Source organism: Bombus impatiens, unplaced genomic scaffold (genome assembly GCF_000188095.3).
Source record: "Bombus impatiens unplaced genomic scaffold, BIMP_2.2 scf_0436, whole genome shotgun sequence".
NCBI classification, from domain to species: Eukaryota; Metazoa; Arthropoda; class Insecta; order Hymenoptera; family Apidae; genus Bombus; species Bombus impatiens.
This window is the reverse complement of record NT_176855.1, coordinates 215,501-234,991: the sequence shown is the minus strand read 5'-3', so window position 1 is coordinate 234,991 and position 19,491 is coordinate 215,501. Positions and strand designations below refer to the sequence as shown.

The window sequence follows — 19,491 nt, the reverse complement described above, 5'->3', positions numbered from 1 at the left end:
CGTGAAAATTCAAAACACATAGCCATTCTATATTTTATTACGAAAGCATTTCCAAACGGAGAAATTCGAGTGGTTCGCTGTAATCGCCTATTCGCGTAAGAATTCTACTTTTAAATGAACGTTGATGACTCCAAGGGAAAAACACGATAAATCGCGCTTCTTATTTTCAGCGTGGAAGCAGATTTAAAGCTCGATACGTTGCCAATCTCGCGTTATCAAAGTTACCTGTATATTTGGTTGTTCCTCAATTCCAAAATTTTCAAAACGTTGCCGGTGGCAACAAATTTTTGAGATAGTCTCTTTGTAAAGCTAAGTTCGACGCTTGGACAAAGTATCGATTTTAACAAAGCAGAAACGTAGCTAGCGAAGAATAGAAACAAGAAGAGGGAAGAAAGAATTACACGCGGCGTTATCGTAAATTCCTGTAGGTTGCCGCAATGAATGCAAGTTGCAACTGGAAACGGATTACCGCGGCCGCAACGACAAAGCCCTCTTTTATTTGTAGTTTCCAACGTTGGCGCGTTGATCATCGGGACGATATCAAGTTGCTGGATCGGGTGTTGCGGCTTGGAAAGCTCCAGCTTACGAAGATTTTCCAGGACAATGAGGGCTTCGTAGGATCACCGCTTACGGCGTTGTAGTCGCCGGATCCATCGGAAGCACGTGGTGGTGGCAGAGGTCGCTTCTAAGACTTGCGAGCTTTCAAACTGCGAGCAGTCAGTCGCCAGCCGACCGAGCTGCACGAGTCGTGAGTTATGTTGTCGTGTTTTGTCGCAGGAGATATCGTCCTCGTAATACCGTGACAGCTTTTGAAACCGCGAACTGTGCATCGTTGTCGGTAAGTTTAACAACAAAAGTAAAACTTTATTCGTTGAATTGCCTGAACTTTGTCGGACGATTAAATTCAAATAATTTTGGTCGCACGAGAATCACTTCGTGACGGGAAAAATGTTACATTTCGTGTCTAGTTGATCGGAGAAATTCGTATTTTCCAGCGGCTTTTATTCGTAATTCGCTGGATGTGTTCGAGCTAAACGTTTACACGTAGAAATCGCCGGAATTAAAATTACACGGAGAAACGATCGGCTTCTTCTTTCGTAAATTAGCGCGACGGATGTCATTCAACCAACTTTTGGGAAAGTTTCCAACTTTTCGTATGGAGAACTTGTTTGCGCGGGAAAGCTGAGAGATTTTAAAGATAGCCATGCCCTGTCGTATTCGCTTAGAAAGTTTTAACTCCGGCGGAAGAATCGGAAGACTGAAGCTTCAGCGAACTTTCTTTTCGCGACTTACCCTTTCCACGCAATGCAAGTTTCTTTTTTTTTCATGAAACCATATCGATGGGTAATAGTATCGTAATAATATCGAAGAATTTATTAATTTCACCATCGTCTGTTTCGACAACATATAATCTCATCGTATCGACAGCGTCTAAAGAATTCTGCGAAGAATCAGCAGCGATAAACTAATCTCTGTCCGCGTACACGATCTTCTAAATATCTGGCGATAATTTAACCAACCAAGGACACGGTGTCTTAGCTAGAAATGTGAAGTTCTTGCATGTGGCCCACTTCGATGGCCAGAGACAATAGTTCAGCCGGCTGGATGTTCGAGTCTCGTTTGGCTGCTACAAGGAGACTCCGCTACCTCTCGTTACAATCGCAGTTTACATTCAACATGTATACGATAATATTCGTGCGGTGACCGTGCATCTTTCGCGGAGAGATCGATACGCGGCTCGAGTCCCTAGCGTTGACTAATTACGTGACTTCTTTTTGTTCGCGCGACGCTCGTTATGCGGTAGCTAATTAGTTTCCTGAACGGTGTCTGGGAAGAGAAAAAAGAAATGCTCGGGACATCTTAACTCGTGATAATTATGACGTATGTGGTGTCAGAGAGCTGGAGATTGAGAAAGCGGCGGAAAGACGCGGTGCGCGGCGAACGTTGACGCGGTTCATGAGCACGCGCCAACTTAAATAGAAACCTCGAAAACTCGTCTAACGACCGGTCGTCTCATCAAACACTTCAGTAAGCCTTGTCAAAGGCTACACGAGGCCAGCAACGACGCTATTCAATAACAACGCAGCTGGGCGCTCGTGAATTTAATCCTTCGTTGCCAGTCGCGATATTTCGAATAAAAGTGACGGCGGAAATGTGGTCTGAAAATTGCGCGCGTATCAGGAGGCGCAGCAACTCGCGAGATCTTTACGATAATTTCCTTGGCGCGATAAAGAAAGTTTCGATTGTCCTGATCGGGTCGTCCCGGCGCAGTTTAAACGGACTGCTTGACAAAGTTGCAACGATTGTTTGATTTCGATTTTCCTTTTTGCTTGTTTTCGCTTGCTCCTTGCTTTTGTTCCGCGGAATTGAATACGCCTGCGACTTGTTACGTTAGCGCGGATCTTGTTAGCGCGAAGAACTGCGACGGTACAGCGGATGAAATTGCGAACGTCGTTCGGACAATAATCGATGATTTTTGATCTTTGATTTTTCACCTTCACCTTTTTCTCTTACCGTTAATGTCAATCGTATATAAGTTAATCTTATTTTCTGTATTTTGTACTTGTGTTTTGTATTTTTGTATTCTGTAATTGTACTTTAGTCCGATAGTCCACGTCTTAAAACATACGCAGCAACGATGAGCAAAACCGGTACGCGACTTTGTAAATGACGAAAGAACGAAAAATAGTTACGTAACTTCAGAGACGTTTAATCAAATCCTTGTATCCTTTTATTCTCCTGTGTTCCTTATTCTAATAATTTCATCTTATTTCGTTCGAGGTTAAGAAAATTCGTGGTACGATGTTGATGGATAAGTTTGTGCAGTTTGATATGAAAGTGAAGTTTGATGTTTCTCGTTACTTACAGCGTATGTGCCATTTACTTTCAGGATGCGCAATATGCACAAATATTCAGCTAGGAACGAACATTACGCTAATATATTTGATACATCTCTCTAAGACATGTTTTTTGTCGCAAAAACCAACGGGCTATAATTCATCTGGTTACTCGTATTTTTCGGTAGTAGATCTTCGACATTTTATTGGACCTTTATTCCCTCGTAGATTCGCTTCTAAAGGACTCGTACAAAGAATAATTTATTAACCCGGAAATATGAATTACGCTATTACAAAGCTGTTCGCGGTATTAAACGCGATCTTTCATGCCTAGAACATTATGTTTCTCACGGCGTGAACGGAAAATTCCGTTAAAAAATTATTCTAACTCGTAAGACGCGTGACACCTTTTCCACAGCTTTCTTATAAAACTTTGTCATTTATTGGATTGACAACTAAATGATTGCAGATTTTGTCGATACCACCTAATGACACAATCCGCAATCGCTTAGTTGCCGATCCAATATATCCTACCGGAAATATGCGAAAGAACGTGATCGGTACGAAAGACGAACGCGTCGTTAAGAATGGTCCGTGAACACAAACCATAGAAGTTTGTTGCGAGCTACTAGGCTGGGTCGTTCGATAATCCATACACATTTTCATATAGCTGATATCGAATTCGGATATCCTGATTATCCGCGCGAATTCGCGGCCTAAAAATTATCGTTCGTCGAAGCTCGAAAAATCTAGAAATAGAGAGAGAGACGGAGAGCGAGAGAGGGGCACTTAGGTTCGATAGAATGGCCGCAATTTGAAAACCACCTCATTAAAATTCCTTTTTTTTCCCCGAAGAACAAAAGGTATTTTTCATTACGTGTTCGATACGTGCACGGTGTCGAAATTGAATCTTCGTCTAAAACGTCGTACGTTCGCTCGGGATTACCATAGAATTAGAGTTCGATAGACTTCGACAAAGTTTCTGAAAAACAAGGCCAGCAATTTCCTTCTCCGCCGGATAAAATGCCAGCGCTCTCTTCCGTTTATAAAGCTTTTCACGATGTTCGAGAACATCCACAAACAGAATTCAATTCACCCTTCAGAAGCAATTTGTCGCATAAACACGGAAACGGAAATAGAGAAGATCGGAGATGGGTCGACGATGACCCCGCTTTCTGTCCCCGGGCAAATGTAAATCGCCACCACGTTGCAACGAACCGCCAACCATTCGGCATTTTCTTAACGTTCCTGACAGGATGTCGCGCCTTTGCCAGATTCCCAGTATGCAGAATGCTAATTGTTCCTTTAACAAAGGCTGCAAGCTCGTGCCGTTCCGCTTCCATGCTTGTCCATTCCAGGTTACCACCGACCTGAGAATAGCTTCTGCGTCGAGAGTCGCTTCTCCTTAGCTCCTCTCGTATCCTTTCGTGGCAATTTGCACGTGAAATATTTCGTCCGCGAACGATCGACGCGTTATTCCATGGTTTAATTCATCGAAGCATCGAAGAATTTTTTTATATGCGTATCTTCAAGTAATATCGTCGGACTACGGATTTTTACGCGTTTACGTGCGTTTAAAGGTTGAAAAACGCACAGAATGCGCGTAATGTGGCAAAATATGCGAAATATGCAACGCGTAGTATACTTGTTACGATATTCGGTGTGGAAGACAAACTTCTGTCTGGATTTCATCTTTTTTAATTACATTCGTAAAAAAGATATGAACTCGCGGAAATTCTATCGCATAAATTGCACGCTCTAATTGTGATCAACAAACGACGGATGCATCTAATTCCTTTTGATACATGTATATAAATCGTTACTATGAAAAAATATAAGAATAGAATAAAATTGAATGAAATATTGGATAAAAATATACCCTTTTGTCTCGTGGATCTTCTGTTCGAAAATTCTTTGATATTCTATTTGGAACGGTACAATGGAAAACTTCCGGAATCCGCGTAATTTTCCCGTACGTGGTTAAACTTACAGCGATTCCGCGATCAAAATCCGCATGTAATATTAATAGGGTCTTTTTAATAAGCCGCTAATAGCGAATGTAGTTTTTGAAAATATTCCACCAAACTTTCGCATCGTTAAAATTGCAAAATGTGTTATAATAGAGGACGAAGAATTTTTTAAACGTTCGAGAATTATAAAGTTAAATTATGTTAAAGAACGTTTCACAGGACTATTAATTACAAAAATAAAAAGGTGGTAAGATTGAGCTATATTTCTGCTAACAGCGCTGACTTGCAGCTTTCCGCGTTTAGCATATGAAGACGATAAAATACTACATATACGTATACATGTACATGCATATACATGTACATATACATATACAAATATATGAGAGCACAGCGCAGTTAACATTGTTACTGAAATCGCATCCTGAATTTTTCAAACAAATTTCCTAGAAAATGGAATTTCTTACCGAGTGATTCGACTTTCCATATGAATCAGCCAGGTAAAATTATCATAAGCATCTAATTAGGAAGTGGATTATAAAAAAAACTACTATGTAAATGTAATTATTCAGCCATGGAAATTCGAAGGATCGAGATATCTAAATTTCACAGGTCTCGAGTGCTCCCGCAAGTGATCAATCGATTCGAGCCATTATCTCCAAGTTATATACTAAAATTATAGTTCACACGCTTTATGTCGAAACTTTATGCCAATTTCTTCGATCGATCGTAAATTCGATCGATAATCTCATTGCACGTGAAATTTTCAAGTACGCGGTTTAAACGATCGGCAAATCGAAACGATATGAACGAAGGAAATCAGGTTCCTTTGCGTCGATCGTCCGAGTTTCAACTATATGTTTCTTCTTTTTTCCCCGTATCCTTTCGAAGGAAGTCGAGAAATTTGAATGTCACGAACCGTTCTGAAAAATGATGGCGCGGTGAACTGGTCGATCCTTTGACACGCGAGCCTCGCGTTTCATCTGGAACGCGACGCTGATTTCAATAAGACTTTATGAGTTTTATGGTCGAGGTGGCAAGATCAAAGTGTCAGGGGAATTTCTGAAACCGAGTTTTCTCGGACCAAGCGAAGAATTACGTCTGGAAACGTCTGCAATACGCTGCAGAGGTTCGATAGGTTCGATCAGCTGAAGCACACACGTGGCAGTAGACAGCGAACGGACGCGTTATTTCGATAATCGATTCCACGCGCCATGTCGAATAATGGTTTACACGATCGGTGATCCATCTTACTCCGGTCTAGCATGTAAACGACTCGGTACAGCGAACGGAGCTCGTAAGCCGTCCGTTCAATTTCCATCGAACCTGTACATCGGCAGGAATAGAGTCGAGCTTGACAAACGTGTCAACGTGAACGGCGCAATCCAACCTGACGATTTCCCTCCGCGTAGAATCACGTGGAATCCATGATCGTATCGACCGAGATACCGATACCGATACGAATTTCGATCATCGGACACGTTACTTTATTGATCGAATAATTAAACGTCGGGCCCCCCTGCCCGATTTAGGTCACCGATGAGAAGCATCGAAGCAATCGATATTACGAGCCAAGGGATCAGCATTAAATCGTTTAAGATTACTGGGATATTTTGTGCTATTAATCCTCGGTCAGAGGTCCTTGTAATTTCTCATTTGCTATCCCCTACGTTCTTAAAGTTATGCCAGGTATTTCATAATTGTGTTCGCCATCTCTTTTTCAAGTGAAATATGAAGTCTCTGCATAATAAATTTCGCTCTCGGGTGATTTGGAATTTAGGTAATTTAAGAAGGAATCAACGTTAATTTGAAACCACGAATGATAAAATATCGGACAAAGTAGACGTTTGATTATCAAAATACCGATTTTAAGAGAACCATCGTCCATCGGAACGTCGATTAATGAAAAACTTGGAAATGGTCCTGTGTAAGGGAGATTGGAAACAAGTATTGCGGAAGGTTATTGTTAAAGAAGCTTCACAGTATTTTATACCTTTTTTATATTCGGGGCTTTCCACGAGATGTTAAAATGAAGCTCATATAACGCAGCATAGAGTTGCATAAACATTTGCCTCAGCTTTTTTTTATTTACTTCAACAAACTCGCGAGAATGTTTTTCATTTTAAACGAACTGTTTGTTGACCTCGAAATCTCATTTGCTTGTTTGAAAATGAGCGAGAAATGGCGGAGGAGTACAGAAAGGGAGTAAACATGTTGCAAATTGCTTATTTTAAACGACTTTAACCTATCAAGATTTTCGTTCAAATATTAAAAGGGTTAAAAATATACGGAGATTTTATACAAGGTATGCATGAGACTCGATTAATTTAGATTTATGTTAATAAATAATATTGCGACTAATTACGTTGGTGTTTTCGTACGAATCGTCCAGTTTCCGGGGAATTATATGAGTTTTTAGGTATCGAAGTTTTAAAGTACGTAAAGGATTGGCAGAAAATGCTGCTGACGAACTTAAAAAAGTTAAATTACTGGAACGGATAAAGAGCCCAAGGTATAGAAAAATAGCTTCTGTAGAAGAATTTTACGGGAAATTGGTACAAAATATCAGTAAAATAGTACGAATATAAAAGTATATTTTAACGATGGTTCCGCTGAAATTTTAAATACTTAAAAATGTTTAATATTCCCTCGTACTTGGTACATTAGTACGTGAAAATTATCTGGACGCTCGATATCGCATTCTGGAAATCACTTTCAGTACAAGTGTATTCATATAACACGTATAACATGCTAAATCCTGTTTCATCAGCAAATCACAAAATGCACATTTTAAATCTTTTCACATCTTTATTCGGATACCAAAGCTTTCTACCCTATCGATCACTAAAGTTTCAAACTTTTATCAATTTCATTTTCCATTAATCGCAAGACTGTTTATGTAACATTTGTTTAAACACGCAAAGTACAGAAACTATAATAGATTGTAGAACTGTTTCAATGTCGAATATCGGTCTTGCTATTAGGTTGTCCGAAAAGTGTCTTTCTTTCGCAAACGCGTTTTTTACAACAGTGCACCTTTATACGAACGTGAAACCAAGTCTGTGAAATGTCGCGGTGTTTATCTCAACGGAACAAAGTGGATCGTACGTAACTCGACAAAATATAAAAATATAAAACAAAAAGCGTTGTGCGTCTATTATTTCCTGATAAAACGAAAGCTTCTCGGACAACTTAATATTATCCCGTTTTACGATATAAATACTAGGTGTTTTCGAGTTTACAACCCACTTTAAATTTATTTTCTCCATTTAATAGTAGTCGTTTTAATCCAACTTCTTTATTTTAAGGCGTACTTAAAATACGATGCAGGAAGCAAGCTTTTTTCTTCGTAGCATAATTTATATCATTCTTGTTAACAGAGCGCTGCTCTTGTTTTAATATTATATGCTGCAGCGTTGTCTACTCTTCAACGTTGAAATTAGTAGAATATAATTTCGGTATTTTGAAATAAATCCCACGTAAAGTTTTAGACGAGTTTCGATCGGAACAGACAGTCGAATAAAATTAAAATAAAATGGAATCCTGTCTTAGCAAACGTTTTCAAATTGACGAAACGCGATATAGCATCTAGGTATTACAATATTATGTTGAATATTCAGAAACACGTATCTCAGTCGCTATCGTATACTGTTGCGAACCAACAAGTAGTACAAGTCAAGCGATGATCAGACACAATGGTAGTATTCATTTTCCAGCCGAATTCGCTTCAAATTCATATTATTCATACACTTTCGCGATAATTACTAACACGTTGTTCCGTTATCGATCAACCGAAATAATATTTACGTTACAACATTCTGCGTTTTATGCAAAATTTCAACTTTCCTGTATTTCTTAACGTCTTTGATTCGATTTATTTAGATTTCACGGTTCTTGTTAATTTTGCCAAAAGCCATTGACAGAACAATGATACGCGTGGATAAAATAAAGAAAACCGCTTTGCAAGCGATCAAAGCAGTCAGATGCAATCAATTGGAATTGGTTGTGATGGGTTGCTTACTTCCAAATGATATATCGAGTGGGCTTTGATTGGCGTTACCTTGATCATCTTCTAATCTATCGTTGGCTCGTACACAGCCATCAATCGATCTGTTACGTGGTTTGGTATAATGAACGCTTTTGATACTGTTTATCGACGGCCAGCGTTCCACTTCAACGTCGATACCCTAACAATTAAATACCATAGCAAATATATGTTGTGATAATGGCGCTATTAATTGTCCGAATATGCTATTGAGGACTAGATATATATACTAAATTAATACCAAGCTGCAGATGTATTTCAAATCTGTAAAATAAATGTTATTATACATCGTGTTTCACCTTATTTCTCTTTATCATATTTTTCCCAACGACGTTCTATACACGTAAAATCGTATAATGGAAACGGAAGTACGATTCTTCCGTTTGCTCCAATGTGCCAAATTGAAATCGAAAAAATACAGTCGATATATCTGTTTTCAAATGCTGCATTTATGCATGTGCATGGCTCAATCAAAAAAAAAAAAAAAAAGAGGTGAAATTTCACGGAGATACCTTTACTCGATTTATTTTCGTTATTTTCATTTATTCAACTACTATTACGGATACAATATATTTTACAAAAATATTGCCAATATTCATTAAAACATAATTGAGGGAAAACCGGGAATGCTGAAATAATTTTGTTACGAGTGTTGCAATTCTGCGTAATAAATATTCAATTATGTTACTCAAATTTAAACATAAAACGCATGTGAAAACACGTATGTAGGAACTCCTCAACCGTTTCATTGTAATCTCGCGTGAAATATGTTACGTTAACATTTCATTAAAAACACTCCAATAATGTACGATCGCTTGCACCGAAGAGTCTATCAAATTTTTCAACGACGTCTCTTCTTCGTCGTTAACCTGCATCCACGCAAAACTAAAATTTCTTATTTTCCATTAAGAATGCATTCGGACAAAAATTTCGTTATGTATTCCTGTGGACAAAGAAATAAGCTGTATATTCTTGCGAAGACAATTTGTGCCGTCCTTGGCAACACACGTTTCTTATTTCTTCCGTTCTACAGATTTCTCGAGGTGCCAAAAAATGCCACGGGCCACGTGTGTAGAGCAATACACCTTCGAGTTATAGGAAGGTGAACGAAACGTTCTTCCCACCATGAAATTGCGTTAAACTTTAACGTATTCCGTTCGAGAAGCGAGGAAATATATCGCGGAAGGCACTTCACTTTTTTCAGCCTTTTCCTTTATATTCGCGCGATAACCCGAGCCAGTGTTTCATCATCCGTAGGAAGTCGGTCTGCCAATAAACTATTTCCGTCCGGCGTGCCGGCGTAAGATTAACTTCACGTGCTACGTTAACACTGGAATAGGTCAATGGCATTTAGAAATAACGATAGAACTGAAAAAAGACTAGCGCGTTCTTCCTCGGCGTTTTTCGTTTTCCACGAGTTTCTAGCGTAACCAAATTGTACCGAAAAATGGTTGGTTTCTCAAAAACACAACGTATTGGGTTGGCAACTAAGTGATTGCTGATTTTGTCAATAGGTGATAATATTGACAAAATTCGCAATCATTTAATTGCCAACGCAATATCACGATCAATGTGCGAACAGTGCTTTTGAAAATCATGTTTCAGAGGAGGATTCGTCTAATACGTAATTGCGAATTCCATTCTGCATTTACAGTAACGAACAGAAAGATTGCCAAATTATTTTATAAGCGTGCTAAATTTTCTATTAAACGTTTTGAAATATCGTATCGGCAACGGTAATATATGCTTGGATATATGGACATTACATTGGTTCGTTACTCTTGCCACATATAATTTCATTTTGTAAAATTATGGTGCCCTTTCGTGCCATTTGTCTCTCAAATTTATTAATTTTGCCCGCTATTGCGCATCTAACGAAGGCGGTGGCCATCTTCTTACACGTGACTCGAGTATTTTGCATTTCGCATCTCGTGATACAAATATGTGTCACGTACTACTGAAACTCGTGTTACTTGAAATTTACGTAGAACAGTGTCTCGTGTTCATCGCCGTACGTTTAATTCTGAGTTATTACTGTACGTAAGTGCAGCAATGCCTTATGATGAAAGCGTACGAAGGAGCAAGATGAAGATTTATCGTTCTTATCAGTCCCGAAATAACATTCACCGATGACTAATATGCCTTAGATTTATGTTATTTCCCCGCTATATAGGTTAAGTAGGGAATTATACACATACGTGTTTGGTAAAACGAGATATTTTAAATTAACGTGACACACTCAACAATAGAACTATCGACGATTTTCCATTATAATTCAAATTCACGTGGCGTGAAGAAAATAATCAAGTACGTTCGCTGAACAACGAATTTTTGCACATTTATGAGAAATTTAATGCTGGAGAAATGTGTACTCCACAGTACACCTGTGAACACAGTACCTGTTACAGTATTTGGTAAACTAAACAAATGCTAAAACCCTGTCTAGGTTGTATTCTTCTAGTTGCGTTCATAAGAACGTGAATCTGCGTAGATATCCGAAGTCTGATAATCACGTTTTTATTTCGCTCAAAAGTGCTAATATTATTTTGACGAAGAAATCTGTTACGATCGTTCGCGGAGAGACGCGTCAGCGAGAGGCGTAAATTCTCACTACGATTCTGATAATCGACGCCGCGAATTAGTCGTTCCCCTGTTTCGATTAGGATAACAGAGGTGGATAAAATCAAATGATTTTAACACTGAATTAACAGGATTAATATAAACTTGTATATTTAACAATATTTAAAATTATAATGAACACGTGACAAATGATTTAAAGGATGATACAGTTAGTTTGTTACAGTAATTCGACCCAACTTTATTATATTTCTCGATGTATTTGTTAGACTAAGCAACCTGGATTTTACTCGTCTGAACCTCTCGATACATTCCGTTTGAATCCTCAAATGATACTGACTGCTCTTCGAATTTTTCCTTTGTCTCGTCTGGGAGACGACCCCCACGACGCTCGCGTCTCGCAACTGTTCGCGCCTATGATCACGTATGCCACTTTCTTTGTGTAAAACAGGGGACTGAAGGCAAATCGATATGTTTCTAGAACTCGCTGCTTGACGACAGCTATGCGCTTGTCACGACCGACACTCTTCAAATCCGATGAACCGATGACGGAGTGCCTAACAAAGTGCCTAATGAGCCATCGATATCCCAACGGTCCTTCTGCCGAATGTTCGAGAAGAAGGCGTGCGTGCAACGGTCGCGGACGCCTAAGAAACGCGTGAATAATGGGGATATCGAGGGGTGACAAAGGAAAAAGAAACAGATCCTATCGAAAGTCAAACTGTAAGAGCTTCGGTCTTGGAAAGTCACGGCTGGAGTTCAGAGGCAAATTGTAATTAGTGTAAACCAAGCGTTAAAAAATAAATTCTCTTTTTATTATTTTTTCTTATTTTTTATTTTTGTTTTCATCTTCGATTTCTTTTTTTTATTTTACGTGACACGCTTATCGCTACTTTGAATATACTTCGCCGGTCATGTAAGACGATCTGTCTGCGACGCTGTAGTATCCAGGAAGACGGTTAGGAACCTGGCCTATGGTAAGCCTCGGGGCGTAACAAAATCCTTAATAAGTAACGCGTCGATATTCTGACGTCGAAAGAAACTAATTTTGCCGATTTACAACGAAACAAATAGAAAGAAAATCCTACTGACGTTTCTGTAGATAGTGTCGGAAGAAGAGAATCGTAGAACACAGAACGTTCGTAAAAATATCGTTGGCTACTTGAGGATCCAACTTCGCGCTTTGTTCGTTTCATCGAACAACGAAATCATACGTAATCGTATATGTGAAGTAGCCGTTTGCTTCCTGTAGGAACACGAACGGATGAACACGAACCGAGGCTTAATAATTCGAGGTCGCGTTAAAATTTTCACGAAGTTCAACGAAGCGATACCGCTTGCAAAACTTTGCTGCGGCAGACCGCGCGTCGGGGAGTTTCGGTGCATCTTTTATTACGTGGGGGAAATCAAAGACGTAAACAATTTATTTTCCTAGCCCGTGCATCTGCCACGGTGCAAATCTATGCATTCTGAATTCATCCGGCATATCTTTGACACGTACGACCGCCAAGTAGCAGCGTTCGGTTGTTGAAGTTGCTATTTCTGACACGTGATTTCATCGTACGTAGAGGGAAATTTCTGGCCAACGCGATGCTACAATACAAACGCGAAAAATGATACGCCTTAGGCCATGCGAAAAGAATAGCGCGTGCCTCTTGTTGCGTGTAGACGGAAAGCGAAGAGAAAGAGCAGCGCGAATATCGCGGCAAAAAAAATGCATTTCCTCTATCTTCGTTTCTATTTGTTCGCTAATGGAAACTGGAGACGTTGAGAAATGTGTGCGAAAAGGATATTACGGAATATATAGCGCGAAATTTACGTGTAAGATCATTTCTAATTTTATTTCCATTGTCTTAGAAGGAACGTTTTAAGAAAGAATTTGTTCTTCGTAGAATATGAATATGTAGAGCGATCGCAAAAAGTATTTGATTTGCAAATGACGAGTAGTTTAATTCGTTAAAGACCGGATAACGATATAATCTGTATAACGCGATCTATCGAATCTGGCCATTAATTCTCGTCACGAAGCACAAGACAGAAAGTTGATCGGACGAAATCGTTCGTTGATGAAAAGCGTAGCTTTAAAGAGCGGAGTCGCGCGATTACAGGGCGAGGATCAACGTTCGAAATTGTAGTAAGCGCGTGGCTGTGAAATTTAACGCGGCCAGTTAACCCCGTTCAGACTCATTAATTATAGGCGTGGAGTTGCATTGGCCAGGGAGGCACGCGACACGCAGACAATCTAATTGAAAACAACAAACGTTAAACAGCCATTCGGGCTTGAAAAGATAACACGGCGTCGGTGCGGTTGTTGGCCAGAGTTGTCAACTGCAACCCTGTCAACTTGCCGGGCAATGAGAGAGAAACTGTTGGTTAATTAGAATACCGTTTAGCCGATAATCAAAAGGGAAATTAACGATTACTTCGACGACGTTTAATCAATGGAAATTAGATCGGTAATAAATCGTGTAACGTTAAAAGCGGTGAAATACGTCTACCGTGAAACGACACGCTCCGAGATTTGGGATATTTTGCAGTGAAAACCCATAACGAGAATATATGGGACGTAAAAGCTGAACGTTGTGACTTATGGAAGCTATACTTTTATTAAACTCTGCGTTGACGACTTGGTTGGATCGATCAACGTTGATACGACATTTGCTTGGCATTCATTTGGATAAGTCAACGATGATATGACGTTTGCTTAGCATTCGTTCGAATAAAACAACGATCACACGATATTTGTTTAATAGCATCAATTTCAAAGTGGCCGAACGATACTCGAAACTCTTGAAAGCTGACAATTTATTCAAAGCATTCGTCTGTTTTAAATTGTTGCTTCACGCGTTGCTTTTCGATACCTGCGTGGTTTCCCCTCGAATCGTTTTTTACATTTTATTTTTTTCAACAAATACTTCAATATACGCATATGCCGATTTTTCATTCGTTTAACCGAGATACCGTTGATTCGTGCATTTGTTCCGATTTTTCGTTTAATCATAGACCGTTCCGATTTTGCCTTAGTTTTCTCATGTTCAAGTTTTATCTTTGGTTGAAACCAGAAATAAAATCATATGTTGTTAATTATCGAAACCGTTTCCATTCTATTAAATTGTAGATTATTCGGTTATCTGTGACAACAGACGCGATATCGAAAATTGATATTTCTACGGAAAACATTCGGAATGTAACAATTTGCTAATAATATGCAAACTGTGTTTTCCGTAACGTCGTATTGTCTTTATCGCAAATATTGTTACGAACGACCTAGTATCTCGTAATTAGTTTCTACCAATAATTAATTTTGATTTACAATCCGTACAGGCCGTATGACTTACAATCAATCTATTATACAGTACATAAATCTGTTCTTCAATATTAATCAGCGAAAAGTCTGAAGGTATATTTTCTATATATTAAAAAAAATAGCGGCAGAGGCAGACAGACAGATAGACAAAGAGTATGTGTATATGTAAGCTTCATATTCATCTTTAGAGGAACAATAATATTTGCCTTTACATATAACAAACGCAACAAAAGCGATTCAGCGAAAATCATTTTTTCGCTCTTTTCAAAATTTTCGAGTGTTTTGAGACGACTAACGTATCAAAAGCTGTCGGTAGAAAAAGGTTTTGAAGTATTGAATTCAATTCTGAAATCGAAGTTTGTCTGTACCGTAGAATTTTATTCAAAAATTTTGCTGAATAATGTATTTTAAAACAAAGTATACCTGATCGATTCTATTGGCAAAAAATTGTTAAATTTATATCGTTTACAACCTGAAACAAAGATCAACGATGTTTAAACTTCATATGTGTCTTGCCATGGAAAAGTCCATGGCGCGTTGAATATCTTTTCACGCGTGATCTACACAGAGTGGCGTTGTTTGGCCAAACATAATCCAGCGGAATAAAAGTGCTGCTCTTACCGCGATACAAAATAGAGAAAAGCTTCGCAGAAGGCGACTGATGAACTACAGTCCCTCGAAATGAAAACTGCACACTCATCAGGATCAAGCCGTGGCTGGCCGCGTGTACGTGTGTGCCGGATTAAAAAAATAAATAGGCTTTCGGTGGAGCCAATAGAAGAGATCGAAATTACTTGCAAGCCAGCGATATCGAAGCAAGGCGAGTGGAAAGGTCAAAAGAAAAATGATCGAACGTAGCGAAGTAGAACGCTGGCGTTTTACAAACGTTGTTTACCTTCAATTTCAGCCGAGCTGATATGCAACACACAATTGGAAATAGTTCTCATGAAAATTTAAATTTATCGGACCTCTGATACAAGAATGCATGACCCTTTTTCCTCCTTTTCTTTTATCGTTACGCGCACCAAGCAAGCAATATACCCAGCCGTGTACCATATACACGCGGAAACGGATTTCAACGAAACTTCAAACAAGGAAACGTGCAACATAAATTTACTCAGCGAAAAGAACAATGAGTGGATTCTTCTTAGCGTTTTGCCGAATGCAAGCGTATCTGACGTGGAAAATGGAATATATTAGCAATAATTTTCGATATACTTCTTGATAACAAGAGAAATATAAACGTTCTTCCAATCGAATGGTTTTTAGATCGTGGTATGTGTGAGTAGAAATAAAATTCTCTGTAAAAAAGAAGCGACGCGTATTATTACGAATCGCGATTCTCGATGATGATAAGCCGATTAAAAATATTAGATCAGTAAAGCAATGCATCAAGATAATGCCAGTTAGAATATTTGATTAAAAAAAAAAAATTGAAAAATTAATTTTGTATTACGTATTTGTATAAATAAGCGAGTAACCTACTAACTTAGACGTGATTTAATCATTTGACTCGCGTTCATACAATTTTTCAATGTCCCTGACATATTCCGCATACGCCCGTCGACAAAATGATACGTGTAAAGCAGTGATTATGCATTTACACTGTGCCACCACCTTCGTCTACCTATTTTTATAACAAGTGTTGTAACAAAGTATCGATTCTCGGGTAAATAGGAGGACGTTACAATCTTCCAGGTAATTTACATTAATGCGCTTAGCTGCAAAATCTTGTTACCGCGTTGACATGATCATGTCTATGAAGTTATCTTGTCTATGTAAGGAACAATTCGCAAACTTCCACGATACTTTATGATATCAAAGTGACGCACTAAACACACTCGCGATTCGACTGATCGATACTTTCGCAGATGTTTAAGATTCGTAAAGATTTCTTGGTTTTTATTGAACAAGTTGCATAGTACGTTACAACATTAATGTCCATTCGTTCTCTGCTCATTCTTAGATTTACGAGACACAAATGAATTGTGCTCGTTATCGGATCGTCGATAAATTATTACTCGAGTCATAGGTTATCAAACACACTCGTGTAAGATTCGAGAAACATGCATCGAGATTTCAAATGCTAAAACAACTTCACCGCTCCTTGTAGCTAACAAAAGTATTCTAATTTATATTCGCTTTTCGCGTTCCGGTAATCCATTCATTACGTGTTCGTAGGTAATTCCATATGCGTTTAAGCGTGATACATGATCTGTATTGCATCGTTCGTGAAAAATCCTCTCGCTAGACTTGCGTCATATTTCTTGTTTAACACGCGTGCCACGCTCGCACATATGCTAACTATAACATACAGATACGTAATACCAGAGAGTGAGACAATTATCCGAGACTTTGTGGTTATAAGAAGTCTACCGGTGATGACTCTAACAGACGATGCATAGTTTCATGAGAAGCGACACGACACCCTTGATTTAATTACGTACGAAGAGAAGTTTAATAATATTTGTATACTTTACTAGAATGTTGTTACCGTGGCTGATGCTAAATATTTAAAAAGAGGAGCCACGTCGACCCTGTCAGAAGTTTCATTAGAGAAGGAGAAGAAGAAAATAGCGTAACAACTGAAAGATATCTAAGAAAAATCATTCGTGAGCCCAGTTATATTCAAGAAAAATGGCGGTATGCCGTGCGCCGGTATTACCTGTAATAGAGACGTTTTTTCTCAATGGAACGGAAAAGGTGTCCGTGAAAAATATATGAACGAAAAGCGGGAGGAAAATTATAGTTTGGCCGTACACTGTATGCTCCTATTTATGCTTTCCTTCCTAACTTCCTGAATATATCATCGTAGAAGCTGAGTATACTTTTTAACGTTAATAAAATGTAGATATCCAAAGTACTTTACAACAATATTAATTTAACGATTCGCAGCAACAAGGAGGTATGTAGCTGCGATATTCGAATCGTGTTTAGCGAAAGAAAGACAACAGTGTAGGTTGCATGTTTAGAAACACAAAAATTTTATTTTATTAAATTTACTAAAAGTTACTAATAATTACTAAAAGAACAACGTTGTAGGTTCCACGTTCGGAAACACAAAAGTTTACTATTACGAATATTGCTTGACTGCGAATTTGTAGGACGTGTGAAAAAATATTTGGATTTTGATTAATTTCTGTTGATTTACTCGAATTACTAAAAAATGGAGCTGCCTCACTATTACAGCAACTTCTTCAACCAATACGTTGAGGAAAATATTAGGTTGGTATGATCACTAGTTCCTACGTGCAAAGTTGATGCGACTTCTAACGACGTTCTTTTGTTTTCGCGTCCGCCACGTGTTAATTATCTGAGTGTATCTGGTGTGTTCGTATGACTGTACACGGTGGTGAAATACAGAATATAAAAACTGAATCTGTGCGAATCAATTAAATATCGAACTCCAAAACCTATTTAATAACACATCAAATACTATTATCTATTTTATTTTGTATACGGAAGAACGTATCTTACAAATTTCATTGATATCGACGTACATATGTCATCGTTACTAAATTCAGGCGGCTGTTATATGTACAAAGCGAAATTACTCGGAACATTAACCTCGACAAACATATGTATCGAGGTCGATGAAATCGGTGAGGTTTATTGAAAAAATATAATTCACTTCAGAAATTCATCGAAACCTGCGAATCATAATCGTAACGATTTTCTTCGTTTCGCGTGTTATCGCAAACTACCATATCTCATCGTAATTCCTTCTCGTAATCCAGCGCGAAAACATTTATCCATCAAACAGAATCTGCCCTTCGAAGATTGCACACGATGGTTTCCATTCGATCACACTGCTAATCAATCGGTCCAAGGTCCCTTACATAATTCCAATAAAAAGGAAAAAAGCGATCAGTAGTGCTTTTTCCTCTTTTGCAAGGTAAAAATGGCTCGCACGTTGTGGCTGGCGTGTACTCGGTGATCCCTGCTATAAATTCGCTGGATTACGAACTGCTAGGTGATGGCGTTGGTGAATGTTGGGGCAAGGTTTCGCCTCGCCACCTCTCGCAGGTTAGTTTCAGGAAATACGGGCCGGGCACACTTTGTCTTCGGTTAAATGACACCGGAATTGACCGGAGCCAACCTTTTAAAGCAGTATCCGATAAACGAAACTCGAACGAACAAAGGTGCATAGCAAGGCCCCGAACGATCAGCCACAATGAGAAGGCAGCGGTAAAAATCGTTGCTGCTTTTTGCCTTTGTGCCCTCGGCTCGTTGTTTCCTTTCATTCCATGCCGTTTTGTTTAGAAGGTTTCACGAGTTTAATATTTACGCATGAAACGTTTCCCAAGCGCTTTTATACGTTCCGCTGCGCCGTTTAACAGAGCTGCAAAGAACGCGATAACTCGACCAGCTAAACCAGAAGTTGCAGCCGAACTTTGATAATGACTTTGTTTTAAAACTCGCGCGCTACAGTTGATGAATATTAGGTGTTATTGGAAGCGCGATGGAGTACTCGCCGTCAACTTTTCCTTTGCCATTTTTTTTCTCTATCAATCTTTTCTCTTTCATTGTCTTCATCCGCTAAGAATCGAAATTTCCTCGCTGGGTATATCATTTTGCAATTATTTTTATTTCCATATTTCATCGAGCATTAGAAACGTTATTTTAATAGTTTTGTTAGGCGGATCGAAACATTCTGTCGCTACGTTTTACTCGGAATTTTTACGTCTACGATTTCGATCAAAGGCCTACTCGCTTGTTTCACATTGTCGCGAAATTTTCTGATTGCGTGAGACGCGG

At 38.8% G+C, this 19,491-nt stretch overlaps 1 protein-coding gene across 1 annotated transcript in view; it reads left to right on the top strand.

Annotated features, from left to right (window-relative positions):
- The first annotated feature begins 696 nt into the window (after positions 1-696).
- Positions 697-19,491, top strand: part of LOC100749246 (zwei Ig domain protein zig-8-like) — a 108,109-nt gene continuing 89,314 nt past the window's right edge. The window contains exon 1 of the mRNA XM_003490424.4: positions 697-838. The gene's annotated coding sequence lies outside the window, so the exon portion shown is untranslated. The remainder of the gene's footprint in view (positions 839-19,491) is intronic.